Raw genomic sequence first — 12,637 nt, 5'->3', positions numbered from 1 at the left:
TAGCGCACCTGCGAGCGGCATGTCATATGTGGCTTGGCTGCTGCTCACTATCATTGCCAACACAATACCGATATTCACAATTACAAGGACCTTCCAGTCCTCACCTCCCAAGCTTACACGTTCCAATCATAAATGCATCGGCACTTCGGTAGCATAGTAATGGAATATTGCATCTTTAATATGACCATAATGTGATATTTTCTGTGGCGCCCATTTACAAAGATATGCGTGGTACGGAATGCCACCATCATTGGCAGAATGGTACCGCAAGGACCACCCTTATCATAACAATGCACTGTTGAATGTCCCTGCCCAGTGCCCACCCTGGCCAGGCAGTGGCCACACGGCCTGGCCCGACTTCCGTGCGCGGAAAGAGAGCGACCGTTTAGGTAGGCTGTGCCGCCTGGCGTCAGTGTAAGGCGGCACAGCATCGCACCCTTCAGTCGCCGACGCGCCGTGAAACGATCCGCGTAGCGCGACGCACATTTTCAGTTCCAGCGCATAGGCGGCGGAACGGGGAGGGCCCCGGGGCACCGTGCCCCCCTTTGATTTTGGCATTTTAACATTAGTCCTATGGGCGTTGCATGGAAAGAATGGGACCAAAAGTTGGCAGTGCCCCCCCCCCCCTAATTGAAGGTGTTCCGCCGCTACTGTTCCAGCGAATATAAATTTGGTGGAGGCGTGGCTCGTCTGATTCATCTCGTCATAATACACAGTTTTGTTTTTACAGAGAGATGATGAGACTTTTTTGTTTTTTGTTTTTCTGTGTACCTAATCCCATCATGTAACATTTAATGCTAATATGTCCCTACTCCCTACAAAATACAAATCATTTCAGATCACTTTCAATACAAAGTGAGGACAGACACAAGTTACACATGTTCAAGTTATGAAAAGTGTGTTTTTTATTATTGAGCACATTTTTAGGTTTATACATAAGCAATTGCTCCCAGACAACAATTGCTTATGGAAACAGTGCCTCAGATTTCTGCGCTCACAACAATCAGTTGCCATAAACCTCTCTCCCTCCTCGTGCTGGCCATCCTCCGCTCACTCTATTCGAGCCCCAAATCAAGCTATTGCCGGGCGGTCTTTGTGTAAGCGGATTTCCGCTTACATGTTATGCGAGCGGATACTGGGCCTACCAGAAGTGAAAGCTGCAACTCTAAATTCGTCCTGTGCTGCAATAATGTCCTTGGTTTGTTGTCGCGTGTTTAGTTCTATTTAGTTATGATACTGATTTGTAATGACTATTTTATTATTTAATATTGTTCGGTACCAATGTTTCTTTAGTTATGTGTCATATTTCTTATCCGAAGAGTTTTAGACTTCCTGTAATGATTTTGTCCAATGATGTAGTTGCACGCCACGCGAGAGCCAATCAGGTAATCGTTTATTCTGACCAATGAGAGAGCAGCCGAATTTCCGTTGAGCCCCCGTCGCGTCCAGCGCGGGACTTCGGTGCGCCGCGACATGGCGAGGATCGAGATGTGATTGGATTGCGCCTGCTTGAACGGTGGGTTTCAACTTTCGTGATAATTACTGTTTATTTTATTTCACATTCTCTAATAACGGGTTTTGATATTTCGTGCCGGCTTTGTATGTGTCGGGATTGTGACAGTTGTTTGTCTTTTCTTTCTAGGGCGTTTCAGTTTGTTTGTTTGTCTGCTGGATACACGCTTGGTTGGCTCCGAGTTCGGCGTTTGCCTCTGACGCCAGCGGCCGGGGCTAGACGCTTACATCTGGTGGCAGCGGTGGGATACTCTGAGCTCGACGGCCTAAGCTTGACGGCCTGCATCTGGCGTCAGTAGGATTCTCCGAGCTCGACGGCCTACACCTGGCGTCAGTATAAGATTCTCCGAGCGCGACAGCTGACTGCTCAAGGCCTACACGCCGGTGAGACCTATCCAGTTCGGACTTATCCGATAGCGGGATGTGCCTGAACGCTTGTGTCACCCGATCTAAGCGATCGCCCTTTGACCATTGTTGGAGCGGGTAATCCTGCCTCGCGGTCCGAGGACTACCGGCCACTCCCGATGGAGACTGGGACGAGTGCACTCCCCCCTGTTGCGGACACGAGCACCTTCTGACCCCCCGGAGACTCAGGTGCTTCCCCCCCCCCCCTGCCGAGGACGCCGTGCGTGGTATTCTCCGGTGACAATGCGCGCACTACCCCCCCCCCCCCCCCCTTATGAAGACGCACGTGGACATTTGAAGCTGAGGTGTGCCAAACTGGGCTGACGTGGACATAAACATTTGGTGGTTGGGGATATGAGTGGTGACAAGGGTGTTTCATTGATATTGTGTGTCATGTATGTGCTTGGTTTGGGAAGGTGTGATGTTGGTTGCTGGTAAAGTGTTGCGGTCTCACTGTAACGAGGTAATACTGGCTCTACGATTTCTGTTTCCATTGTAAAACGTCCTTTCCATCGCCTTTCTCGCAGTAATTTGAGCATTTAATTTTAGCGTAACTTGTTGAATTACTTTCCGTATTAACGAATCTGCGGTTCCCCTTACATCACCGACTTTTTTCCGTTGGAAGTGTGCCAAATTTGACATTCAGCATGGCGACGCAGTCACTATCGGTCGGTCTGCCGTCTTTCGCCGGTAAGGGCAGTGTCTCTCGTTTCATCGCGGACTTTGACACGTTTGCAGTCCTACAAGGATGGGATGACGATAAAAAAGTAGCTCTGCTGCCTCTGTGCTTGTCCGGAATTGCGAGGGACGCCTACGATGCCTTCCCGACCGAGTGCAAGAAGAAGGTAGGCGACGCGTGCAAGAGATTGGAACTGGCTTTCCCCTCCGGCGACAAAGTCGAGGCACAGGTCCAGCTCCGGTCTTTGAGACTCACAACAGATGACAGCCTTGATGCTTTTGTGGTGAAGCTTCGAGGGCTAGTCAGTCGCGCATTTCCCGACACCCGGCATACCGATCATGACCCCTTGCTGTACAATTACTTCCTCCAATCACTGCCACCGACATATCAACAAGCGCTAATAGGCGAGGGCATCCAGACGTTCGACAGTGCGGTGGCAAAGGTGAGAAACCTCTCATGCGCCGCGAAGGTGGCAGCGAGCCAGACGGTTCGGCAGGTAGCGGCCACAGACGAGACAGACCTACTTCGTCGGAAAGTTCAGGAGCTGGAGTTGAAACTCTCGCGACTGGAGCGTCCGCAGGTAAGCGCTCGTTCTCCCCCAGTGTCCAGCAGCGGCCGTACTTGCTTCTGTTGTGGGAGGCCCGGTCACAACCAGGCGCGGTGTCGGCAAAGGCACCTGCCGTGTCATGTGTGCGGGACCAAAGGACACTTGGCCCGGATGTGCACGCAGCAGGTAAACCCCCAGCGGGCTGGGCCCGGCCCCGACCCCAGACCCGAGCAGCAGCGGACCCCAATCTCAGGGTTCCAGCGGGGACCAGGTCCACATCAGTGGGATGCCAGACCACAGGACCAGCGGCCGCAGCCGTTTCAGCCGCCCCGGATGGCCCAGTCGTTGCAGCCCGAGCAGGTGAGAGGACAGTCCACTTGAATGCTGACATGACATTTGACGCTGATGTGGGAGGTGTGACGTGTTCAGTGACGCTGGACACCGGCAGCAGCATTAATATCATTCACAAATCCGTTTTTGATGTGCTCCCCAAGGCCCCTCCCCTTTTCACTACGGCCACAGTGGCACACACGGTTAGCAGGGACCCCCTACCACTGATCGGTCGTACACAGATTGCCGTTAAAGTTGCTGGAGAAGTAGTGGTGGTTCCATTCTATGTTTCGGATCAGATTGACTGCACTGTTTTGTTGGGATTGGAGTTCTTTGGCGTGTGCCCGTGTGTTCTGGATCTCACCAAGAGTCAGCTGATCCTCAGCTCTGCGAAAATGGTCAGAACCATCTCCGCTTCAGTCTTCTCGGTGGGTAAGGTGATTTGTCAGAGAGACATCGCGGTTCCGGCCGGACACGAGGTTTTCTTTCCAGGTTTTGTTCCAAACGTCGACTTCAGAGGGCCAGCACTGTGCGAGCCATTGCTTGAAGTCCCGGGACTCGAGTTGGTTCCTTCCATGGTGCAGGTAAACGGTCAGAGTGTTCCGTGCATTGTGAGAAACATTACAACTGAGCCGGTCACGATCCCCAAGCGTGCGGAGATCGGTAGACTGGAAGTGGGCGTGGCTGAGTTTCCAGTCCCTTCAGGTGACGCAGATCCCAATTGGCGTGAAAAGATAGACCTGTCAGACACAGACCTCAGTAAGGAGCAGAAGGAGAAGGTGACCGAGCTGCTGACCAAATATAGTGACATGTTTGATGGTCGGTTGGGCTTCACATCCGCGGTGGAGCATCACATCGACACAGGTGACAGTCCGCCGATACGTTCAGCACCCCATCGCGTCCCACCATTCCTGGAGGATAAGGTAAGGGCCGAGATACAACGCTTGGTGGATCTAGGGGTTCTGGAAGAGTCGAATGGATATTGGAGTAGTCCTGCATGCTTTGTCGCAAAGAAAGATGGACGAGTCCGGATCTGTGCTGACCTCCGAAAGGTTAACGCTGTGACTAAGATGCCTGCTTATCCTGTCCCCAGAATAGACACGATTCTAGATTCCCTGGGTGGAAATTCAATGTTCTGTGTGCTTGATCTTCGCATGTGTTACTTTCAAATCGGTGTGAGAGAAGAGGATCGTCCTAAAACGACTATCGTCACCCCGTTCGGCGCTTGGCAGCACCTTCGGCTCCCGATGGGACTCAATGGTGCCGCGGCTAGCTGCGCCCGCATGCTCGATATTGTTTTGCGCGATCTTCCCAAGGGCACGTGTCATTCCTACTTTGATGATGTTTGTTTGGGTGGTAAGACGTTCGAGGAGACACTTGAGAAGCTCGAGCTAGTTCTAGACAGGCTCCACCGAGCCGGTCTCACGATCAATCTGGAAAAGTGCTCCCTGTTCCGTTCGAGTGTCAAATTCTTGGGACATGTGGTGGATGAGAGTGGCTTGTCTCTCGACCCCGACCGTGTGAGCAAAGTGCGCGACTGGCCGATTCCGCGGACAGCCAAGCAGCTCTCCTCATTCCTAGGGCTGGCTGGTTACATGCGCAAATTTGTCAAAAAATTTGCGAGCATCTCTGCACCGCTCTTCAAGCTGTTGCAGAAAGACGTGAAGTTCCAGTGGTCAGAGGAGGCGCAGTTCTCGTTCGACCGGCTTCGCAAAGCCCTCAGTGAAGCCCCAGTGCTGACGCTGCCCGATTTCAGCCGAGACGCAGGTCCTTTTATTCTTGATTGTGATAGTTCTGACACCCAGGCGGGCGCCGTGCTGCTACAGGTTCAGGGTGGCGTGGAGAAAGTGATCGCGTATGGGAGTCAGAAGCTGTCAAAATCGCAGATGAATTACGGTACCACTCAGAAAGAACTGCTAGCGGTAGTGATCTTCGTGCAAAAGTTTTCTGCGTACCTGGAAGGTAAGGAATTTAAAGTACGGAGTGATCACGCGAGTCTCCGATGGCTGCTCAATTTCCGCAACCCGACTGGCATGCTTGCCCGCTGGTTCCAGATCTTGTCTCAGTTCCACTTCACCATCGAGTATCGCCCAGGCGCCCTCCACACAGTGCCAGACGCTCTCTCTCGCAGACCAGACGAGCAGACTGATCAGTCATGTCAGACGGACCCAGAGACTGAATACTGCTTTCAGGTAAGGTCAGACGATTGGTCGACCAGCTACATTCGCTCGGAGCAAGACAAGGATGAGGATATCGCGGAAATATCGAAGTGCGTCTCCGCGGGAACCAAGCCTAAAGCTAAGGATCTACCCCAGTCGTGTCGCAAATACTTGTCGCAGTGGTCCAGATTGCGACTGGTGGGCGGAGTTCTGTTCCGCGTGTACAGAAGAAGGCCTGGCGATTCTGATCAGCTACAAGTAGTGCTGCCCAAGAGTCTGATCTCAGGGGCGCTGACTTCTCTGCACGCCGGACCCACGGGAGGTCATTTCGCTAGTGATAAGTTGTTAGCTCAAGCTAGGTTAAGGTTCTGGTGGCCCGGCATGGCTGTAGATATAGAAAAGTTCTGTAACTCGTGTCACCGCTGCGGCGAGCGGAACAAGCCGGTTCCCGCCCCGCGAGCGTCCCTGGGCCAGCTGCCAGCCTCATCGCCCATGGAGGTAGTAGCGCTCGACATTTTGTCTGGCCTGCCAGTGACGTCGCAGGGGCACAGACACTTGCTCGTAGTTATCGATCATTTTTCGCGATTTGTAGAGTGTATTCCGTTGAAGACACAAGAGGCGACTGAGGTAGCTCAGGCGTTTGTCAGAGAGTTTGTGTCTCGATATGGGGTGCCAAAGACGATCCATTCGGATTTGGGTGGCTGCTTCACCGGGGAAGTTATGAAGCTCACGTGCCAGTTACTGGGGATAGAGCAGTCACATACCACGGCATTCCATCCGATGGGTAATTCAATCTGTGAAAGAATCAATTGTACTGTGCTTGGTATGCTGTCTAAATTCCTTGAGGATCACGAGCACTCAGACTGGGACATCCACCTGCCCCTTTTGATGCTCGGGCTCCGCAGTCAGGTGCACCGCTCCCTCGGCGTGTCACCGTACTGCGTACTTTTTGGCAGGGAGCCAAGGCTGCCCGCCGATGCCGAGTACGCCGGTCCTACTCGGTGCAGGACCCGACCCATCACGGAGTATCTAGAGAGGCTGCAGACCAATCTGCGTGCTCTGCACAAAGTAGCACTAGAGAACTCGAACAGAAGTCATCAGAAGAATAAGGAGATTTATGATAGAAAGCTAAATGAGAATAGTTACCTACCTGGAGACAAAGTGTATCTGCATAAGGGAATCGTTCCGCGCGGTCAGTATTATAAGTTTTTGCGTCCTCGGAAGAGAGCAGTAGTAGTAGATCAGGTCGGTCCTCTGAACTATAGGATCAGACTAGAAGGAGCTAGGTCTACGCTCATCGTACACCACAACAGGTTGAAGCCTCGAGTGGATACCGGAGAAGGTGAGTCACCGGTGACCGCACCGACAGCGTCCGTCTCACGGGCGGACCCCGCCGCGAGACCACAGCCGGCTGTCGGGACAGCAGCAGGCGTGACCTTTCCGACAGGCCGAAGGAGGATGGATGGTGTCAGTGACAATCAGAGGGTAAGTGGTGCGCAGTGTGAAGGTAGGCCTAGTTGCCAACCAGCTGACGCCGCTAGTCTTGACGACTCAGGACCGCCGGCCCTGTCCCTGCTGAATCCGTTCGCCATATCTTTCGCCCCGCAGACACCCCCAGTTCAGACAGAGACAGCGCGTGAGACACGTGAGACGCCAGAGGGAGTCGCAGAATCGATAGCAGGTTCAGCTCCGACTGGAGCAGCAGAGGTGCCGCCCGACGTGACGAACACTCAGGTTACCGCAGATATGCGCAGTCCCGAATTGCGTAGGTCAACACGAGTAGTCAGTCCTCCCGACAGGTATTCGCCGTGATTTTCCGTTGTGGGTACCTATCACACAGCTGCTGTGTGCTGCTGTCGTTTTTAATGTTTAATACTGGGTGAAAGGCAATGATATTGGGCGATAACTTGACTTGAGATTCCTATCGTAGTCAGAACAGCTGCAAGCGAGCCTTAGTGTTACCTCTGTACAATGGGCACCTAGGTAGTTCTCTAGCGAATGGAGAAGCGCACGAGCTGAGCTGCAATACGGAGTTATTCAGTTGAGACCGAACATGTTTAGCCGTCCAGTTAAAAAAAAAAGTTCCTTTTGCGTAGGTCGATGCGTTGTATTGTATGTGTAAATAATCGAGAAGTTTCTTCGCGTTAGGGAGGAAGGGTGTAAGCGGATTTCCGCTTACATGTTATGCGAGCGGATACTGGGCCTACCAGAAGTGAAAGTTGCAACTCTAAATTCGTCCTGTGCTGCAATAATGTCCTTGGTTTGTTGTCGCGTGTTTAGTTCTATTTAGTTATGATACTGATTTGTAATGACTATTTTATTATTTAATATTGTTCGGTACCAATGTTTCTTTAGTTATGTGTCATATTTCTTATCCGAAGAGTTTTAGACTTCCTGTAATGATTTTGTCCAATGATGTAGTTGCACGCCACGCGAGAGCCAATCAGGTAATCGTTTATTCTGACCAATGAGAGAGCAGCCGAATTTCCGTTGAGCCCCCGTCGCGTCCAGCGCGGGACTTCGGTGCGCCGCGACATGGCGAGGATCGAGATGTGATTGGATTGCGCCTGCTTGAACGGTGGGTTTCAACTTTCGTGATAATTACTGTTTATTTTATTTCACATTCTCTAATAACGGGTTTTGATATTTCGTGCCGGCTTTGTATGTGTCGGGATTGTGACAGTTGTTTGTCTTTTCTTTCTAGGGCGTTTCAGTTTGTTTGTTTGTCTGCTGGATACACGCTTGGTTGGCTCCGAGTTCGGCGTTTGCCTCTGACGCCAGCGGCCGGGGCTAGACGCTTACATTTGTGCCCGACATTGCTGCACGGCTGCGTGTAAGTAAGAGATCGATCATCCCCGGGGCCAGGAGCTGAAATACGAGCTGCCCGATCAGTGAGCGGGTCCGTCTGGTCTCACGGCCGCCGGCGGATCGTCGAGCCGCCCGCGTCGGTCGATGGTACCTCGATACAGTGCGCCGCCCGGTCCAGTCTCTGTCGTAAATGGGCTCTGTGTGTTACATGGGAGTTCATAGCCCGCAGAGTCGTGAGTGAGAAACGATACAATGACGCATGCTCAAGACGAGCGAATGGTAGAGGCTGTCGCGCCATACTGACTGGCTCGGCGGAGACAAGTGAGAAGAGCACTGTAAGACTAGATGAAACTAACTAGTAGACCAGGGCCCGTATTCAGGTCGACGGCGTAACTTAAGTTTTACTTAAGTTGCGCAAATGCGTAAGTAGTTTTTGTATTCAGGTTGACGGCCTAAGTATCATTTTGGCGTAAGTACATACTTAAGTAAAAATTGTTCAATTCCAGACAACTCACGTAAATCTTGCATTTTGGTATTCAGGTCGAACGGCGCACGTAAGTGAGGCGTATATTTGGCATTCATGTCAAATCTACTTACGATTGGCGTAAGTATGTCCATTTGTTTATCATTGTGAAGTTACGTGTGCTCCGGAGGACACGTAAGTCATTTTTTGAATAGAATAGAAGCTTGAATCACGCATTTATGAATGTATGTGCATGCATTCATGCATGCATGTTTGATGACGTAGCTTCGTAGCTAATTAGTTACATATTACTTAATAAACTTTCACTCGTTTTTATCTTAAAATCTTAAAAATATATCTTAAAATGTATACACATATTAAAATAAATATATATATTACATATATAAAAAATATATACACATATTATGACGTCTTTTCCGGCCGACGTATGGTGGCTAGGAAATTCATTTGTTGAGACACGAGCCGGTGTCAAATTAACCGGCGCCCCGTTGGGGTCTGCCGAGCCACGCGCCCTGCTGGGGGGGGGGGCAATTTGCCCCCTAAGATCTTGAGAACCACGCGACATAGCGACAAGCGGCAAACGGTGTTGGATAGCCCCAACAGGGGCCTATCTTGTGACGCAAGTTCATTGACCTAGGTCAAACCGATGACGTCACAGGTCAGGTCAAATGTCGAATTTTCACCGTTTACAGGCATTTCAAGAAATGCGTTGTAAAATCGAGTAAAATGCATTTCATTGAAGATCATCGATGGAAAAATGTTCGACAAAGCCACAATCTTGGGGAAATTTTCTGGACCTGGAAACAGCTCTCAAACGAAAGGAGAAACATGGAAAACGATACAGGAAGAAATGCAGGCGGCAACCGCGATCAGCCGTACCACTGATGACTTGAAAAAGAAGTGGAACGACTTGAAGCTTCAAGCCAAGAAAGATGTAGGCAGGTACAAGGCCGAAACAAAGAAAACCGGCGGAGGACCTCCACCGCCACCTCCCAACAGCCTGAGCATTAAGATAGTTGAAGTGATCGGGGAGGAGGCAGTTGACGGTGTAGTGGGGGGCGTGGACACGTCGGAAACTGTGGAAGATGTAACCAACGGCGACCATCCAAGCACTTCGCAGCTTCCACCGAAGAAACGTCCGCGAAGGGGGGAAGGGGAAGAACACCGGTCCCGGGTGGAAGCTATGCTGGCGGTCCAGAAAGATATTCTGGAGGAGCTGAAGAAAATCACTGAAGAACAGCGCCTGCAAAGCTTCGCCCTTAAGCGAATCGCATCGGTGATGGAATGGCGACTGGGTGCAGGAGACTGTGCTCCAACTATGTCCCACACCAGCCTGTAAATGAGAGCGGGCGGAAAGCTTGTTTGAGATTGTTACTACGTGTCGTACCTACATGTTTCGTCTATTTCTCTGGAATACAACAAGCCATACTCGTATTTAGCTGACTTATCACGCGCATTGGAAGAGTTCGGAGAACTACGGCCATTGAAGGGGAGGGGGGGGGGACGAATGTCGACCCCTAAGATCTCAGCTTCTATGGAAGCTTTAGAGACGAAATTTGGAGGATGCATGTGGGGGCGGGGGAACCCTACTGTGCCCATTGACATCAAAACTACAAATGTTCAAATGGACAATGGTTGCCAAATTCGACATTATCTCCAAAAAATATCCTAGTACCTAACATGATGGGCTCGAAAAGTGAACTAAGGTCGTCTTAGGTCAAGGACATTGACCTGATCTTCACTTGACCTTGGCACAGGACACCACAGGTCATGGGAGGTCCCCTACAGTTTGTTCGACAACGACTTTAGATAGAGATAGGCTAGAGCAGTGAAAGTACCTCAGATGTGTTCAGCTCAACTATACGGATCGACTGATATGCAAAAATACCTTTTTTGGTCAGGTCATGAGATTGACATGAGGTCAACTTTTCAAAATGACCTGTCAATGTCAAATTAGAGTGAATTTGACTCGACGGCTCGACGAGAGGAACACGATGCTAGTAAAAGTAATGTCGTTACTCTCTTGAGTCAACAGTTTTTACCGAAAACTTTTTTTTTTATAAAAATGATTATTTTTTAGTTTTTTTGCCCTATGGAGGCTTAACTGTTGACCTGAAGTCAAATCTTAGGGCACAATCTAGGCGTTAAAAAGGCTATCGAATGCGCTTTCCTGCGGCTCTGTAGCTCCTCTATTGGTGGTCCAGAATTATGCGTCGGTTTTTCGAAAATTGTTTGAAATAGGCGAAATTTGACCTTTGATGACCTCTGCTGACCTGACTTTTGACCTGACCTTAACATGCCAGTGGTATTTCCTTGCTTATTTTTGCTGCTCTTCCAGGAGCCAAGTTAGACGGGGGCCTACAAACGCCTCCCCCCCCCCCCCAGCACGAGACGGAAAACTCAGACCACCAGCACGGCGAGGGTTAACCCTAGGGTTTCCTAGGGTTAACCCTCGCTCTAGGAAACCCTAGGGCTTCCTAGGGTTTCGGCGAGGGTTTCCTAGCTCGGCCACTTCGAAAGTTATTCGAGAAAAAATCTCTTCATATCAGGCGCCGCCATTTTGACCTCTGTGACGTCATCTTTGACCTGACCTGAAAATGACCTTTGTAAAAATTGTAGACCCGGCCCGTGCGCACCCCATGCCGTTTACCACTTGTCGCTATCTTGCTTCGTTTTCGAGATTTCAGGGGGGCGGTCATCCGCCCCCCCCCCCCCGTCGGTTCTAAGTTGGCGCAGACCCCCGTCGGTGCGCGGTTTAAGCTGCGAATGGATGCTTGGTGAGAATGCATTTATCACAATTTAGCCATAATGGTGTTAGTCCGGCAGTGGCGGTCGCAGGGGGGGGGGGCCATCAGGGCCATGGCCCCCCCCAAAGGCAAATCAGGGGGGGCCATCATATCATTTGGCCCCCCCCCCCCAAACAACCGATGGGCCCCCATGGGCGTATGGGGCCCTGGCCCGTATTCGATTGTCACGAGGCTCGAGAAACCCACGCCAGCTATTAACAGCTCCTATACCGGTCTTTGAGGGTCCTACACTCACCTCTGAGGGCCCTTCAGTGGCGGTCAAGCGCCCACATTGACCGCTGAGGACCCACGTCGACCTCTGAGGGCCCTCCACTGGCCTTTAAGGGCCCCTAAACCGGTCTCAGGGGCCCAACCGGCGGCTGAGGGCCTCACACAGGCTCTGGTGGCCTCATTTCTGTCTCAAGACTAGCCTTTAATTGCCTCTGAGGGCCCCGCACTGGATTCTGTAGACCCGATGTCGGCCACTAAGAGCCCGGATCGACCTCTGAGGGCCCCTCTTGGTCTTTGAGGGCCCTCCGCTGGTCTCTGGGGTCCAACGCCGGCCTATGCCGGTCTTTTAGGGCCCCACACTGACCTCTAAGGGCTCCATGCTAGCCTATAAGGACCCACATTAGCCTCTGAGGCCCCCCGCACTGGATTCTGAGGACCCAATGCCAGCCTCCAAGGGCCCGCATCGGCCTCTGAGGGCCCATCTTGGCCTTTAAGGGCCCTCCGCTGGCCTCTGGGGTCCAACGCCAGCACATGCCGGTCTTTTAGGGCCCCACACTGACCTCTGAGGGCCCTATGCTGGCTTGTAAGGACACATATTAGCCTCTATGGGCCCCGCACTGGATTTTGAAGACCCGATGCCGGCCTCTAAGGGCCCGCATCGGCCTCTGAGGGCCCATCTTGGCCTTTGAGGGCCCT

At 51.7% G+C, this 12,637-nt stretch overlaps 1 long non-coding RNA gene across 1 annotated transcript; it reads left to right on the top strand.

Moving 5' to 3' along the window:
• The first annotated feature begins 1,165 nt into the window (after positions 1–1,165).
• Positions 1,166–1,695, top strand: LOC122383569. Its single transcript, XR_006256862.1, has 2 exons — positions 1,166–1,516; positions 1,643–1,695. It is a non-coding gene; the product is annotated as an uncharacterized LOC122383569 (long non-coding RNA).
• Positions 1,696–12,637: the final 10,942 nt, after the last annotated feature.

The sequence above is a fragment of the Amphibalanus amphitrite genome, unplaced genomic scaffold, assembly GCF_019059575.1.
Source record: "Amphibalanus amphitrite isolate SeventyFive unplaced genomic scaffold, NRLGWU_Aamphi_draft 000012F_arrow, whole genome shotgun sequence".
NCBI lineage: Eukaryota > Metazoa > Arthropoda > Thecostraca > Balanomorpha > Balanidae > Amphibalanus > Amphibalanus amphitrite.
The sequence above is the reverse complement of the archived record's forward strand: the minus strand, read 5'-3'. Positions and strand labels throughout refer to the sequence as shown.